Here is a 3,493-nt window from a genome sequence, read left to right as displayed (position 1 = left end):
CCATCAATGGCGTATGTTGTCGTCATATTTGTGACTATCCCTGGAAAGAAGGAAACCATTAAAAGAGAGGAAAACTTAAAAAAACATGACACTATAGCCTGAAAAGAGCACATCGTTTTCTATCTGGTGGTGCCTGTTGCATAATTTTGCGATTTTTCTCGCCATACACGTAAAGCCTGAATTGGCAAAGCTGGCATAAATCGCTGAGTCTATCGTTTACCATCTTTACCACCCTGTAATTTATGCTGGGGGTGTGTTGCCTCTCAGCCCAATGAGAGTCGTTAAAACTGCCTCCTGGTTCGTGTAAACTCGGAACCTACGTCCAACATTCCGGTTTCCCGATCGTCAAGCGGAAAACGAACTGTACTGTTCGCTACCATCTTGAAAGAAGAGTTCTACCGGAAATGTACGAACTGCACTTCAGTGGTTTCCCACGGCAGTTCTCCTCCTAACACAAAAGACTTCAGGACTAGTTCTTAGGCAAAATGGAGTCGTTGACAGCGGATGTTGGCACTGACTTTATTTATAATTTATCAACTTGAGGTACATATTAAAATTTTTTTATGGCATGCACCTGCGAAGAAATGCATACTTTTTTCAATGGTATTTGATTGATATTTACATTTTCTTCTCCTTTAATTGTGATGTATACTGATATTGTAATGTACAGTAGATGCGATAATAACGTATAATAACTCATGCGGCAGTTGAGATAGATTAAGCAGATGCTTATGGGTAATTTTCCAAAGGTCGGTGGTTTACGCTGGGCACTTCGGTTTCCTCAATCCATAAAACTGGTCACCATCCTATAAATGAACGATTCATGAGCATGGCGTTAAACAACAATGAAATAAATAAAAAAATAAAAAAAATAAAGGAATAAATAAAGAAATAAAGAAAGACATACTTGTATATGTGTACTTATTTACTTATTAGTCTTTTACCTCCTACTCAAGAATTCTTCATTTATGGGCGCAAGAATATGTGAAGACCAATGCTTAAACCATGCGCCGCACCACACAATATATCTGACAAGTCTCCTGACACAACGCAATTATAAATCGGCGGTATATGTATATTTACATTTTAATAAGCAGCTTAGCTACACGCATGTGTTCAATTGTAAGTATAGTATGTTTTAATAGCTCTCATGCAATTGTGAATGGAAACTTTATTTATTTATTTATTTATTTATTAATCTGATTGCTGTTTACTCAGTGTATGTTTGGCGTATACTCAGGAATAATTCCTTTTAATGAAGATGGTCAGTTATAATCAGAGTAGGGGCCTCCGAGGCTCAGTTGGTTAGCGCACTAGCGCAACATAATGACCCAGGAGTCTCGCCAGTGCGGAGTCTCGCCAGTACGTGGGAAGGTATGACAGCAACCTGCGGATGGTCGTGGGTTTCCCCCGGGCTCTGCCCGGTTTCCACCCACCATAATGCTGGCCGCCGTCGTATAAGTGAAATATTCATGGGTACAGCGTAAAACACCAATCAAATAAATAAATAAATAAATATAAGCAGAGTACACAGCAATGTCAAGAGTAAACCAGTGGCCTTGGATAAATAACAAGCGAATTTTCAAACGTCAAAGCGAGTTATATCAATCTCATATTGCTGGAGGATGAATATCCAATGAACTTTCAGTAAAATTACTCAAAGGAGTGCTGTCGAAAACTTACCTACGAAAGTGTGTACTGGTAATCTAGAAGAAAAAATCATGTCCGAGGTTGGGATCGAACCACCATCTAGTGGGTCTTAGCAGTCCAATATGAAACTTAACTACACGTGATCCTCGATAAGTAAGCCTCTCCATTATGAATTTCGGATGCATGGAAACGTTTGGCGTATGGGGCAAATTAATATGATATTCAGATTTACATCAACTTACATTTAACAAGCTGAAAAGTTGAAAGGAATTCCCATCCTTCGCAAGGCTGGTGGCCTGTTTTTGTCGCAGTTCACTATATATAAAGGGGTCGGGCTAGTTTAAAAAGGGTCTGGTATGATAAGGTGGGCTAACTGGCCCAAGTGCAAGAAACTGTGCACCTCAAAAAGTGAAACTGACTATATCTGTGACAGCCAATGACACAATTGTCAGGCCACTTCCTTTTCCAGACGTGTCTTACTCAACCTTTCCTTTCCGACTTACAAAGCTGCAAACTTGCACTGAAGTCATGTAGACGACATCAAATCGATAAACGGCAGCCTATTCCTGACCAGTCATACAGAAATATCTTTTTTTTGCATTAGACACTATAGAGAGGGGAAGGCCACAAATGTAAGTTTCCAAAAATTTTTTGTGCCGCAGATATGCACTAATCAATCAAATAAATATATAACAAATGTAACTTTCAGCCTTATACTTCCGCTAAGGGTAACATGTTAATGTTAATGACAGACACCTACAGGTGCTCTCAGTCAGGATTCTCAGTCAGTATGATTTCGCTATAGTTCCCACACGTTACGTACTACCATGCCTTAACAATTATCCATTTCAATCCGTGATAACACTTATTTGATACATATAACTTATTTAATCTTTACTCTCATAAAAGCATGTTTCCAAAGAAAAAAAACCAGAACCACAGAGATGCGAACTCGTTCGTGAGGTATAACCCGTTCCCCGGATTGATTTCGGTAGTTCACTGTACTATGAAGAATGCTTGAATGAGTTTTGGTGAAATACGTATTTGAAACTTTCGAAATTGTGACAAAATCAATCACATTATAAAATTTATGTTTTACATGTGAAAACAAACGTTAACCAAACCGTAACTTTGACATCACGTAGAAAAACGCATGAATTTTTCCGTAAAAGTATTTTTGTGGTTAACGTTGACTTTAAAATGCAAATTAAAAACATAGCGCCTTGTTTGAGCGAAAATAGACGTTTTTGATCGACAGTGCATTTTTGGCAGGCTATTACTGACCAACCATCTATTTTATGGCCATATAACATATAATCAAGTTTTACTTCTGATTCAGAAATATACAGAATTATGCTGGGATTTTAATTTTTGCACTTTCTAATCTTACCTCTGTGGGGCCAATTCTCCGGCTTACAGTACCGGGTCCTTTCATCTACTGGAAAACATTGCGGCTTACCCCCACGTACCCTCAGTTTTAAAGATGGTGTATGTACCACATCCTGGTTTCCACTACCCTCAGCATAAAGAAGATAAGAGCAAGACAACTGGACAGACCGGATCTAGATAAAAACTCGGACTCTACGAATGTCCGTGGGTTTCCTACCCGTTGTTCTACCCGTTCTCTTCTCAACACAGTGGTGATTGACGTCGTATAGGCTGTATGAAATTTTCTTGAGAGCGGCGTAAAACAGCAGTCATATAAAGAATAAAACGGAATATGGAGGTAAAACCAGAAAAGTTGGTGTCATGTACTCAGTTAGGAAATCACCAAGTCATAGGCAACAGAAAACTGTTTATGATTTAAGTCTATGATTTGATTTGATTGTTACAATTTTTGACA

Source organism: Liolophura sinensis, chromosome 5, assembly GCF_032854445.1.
Source record: "Liolophura sinensis isolate JHLJ2023 chromosome 5, CUHK_Ljap_v2, whole genome shotgun sequence".
Taxonomy (NCBI): Eukaryota; Metazoa; Mollusca; class Polyplacophora; order Chitonida; family Chitonidae; genus Liolophura; species Liolophura sinensis.
The sequence above is the reverse complement of the archived record's forward strand: the minus strand, read 5'-3'. Positions refer to the sequence as shown.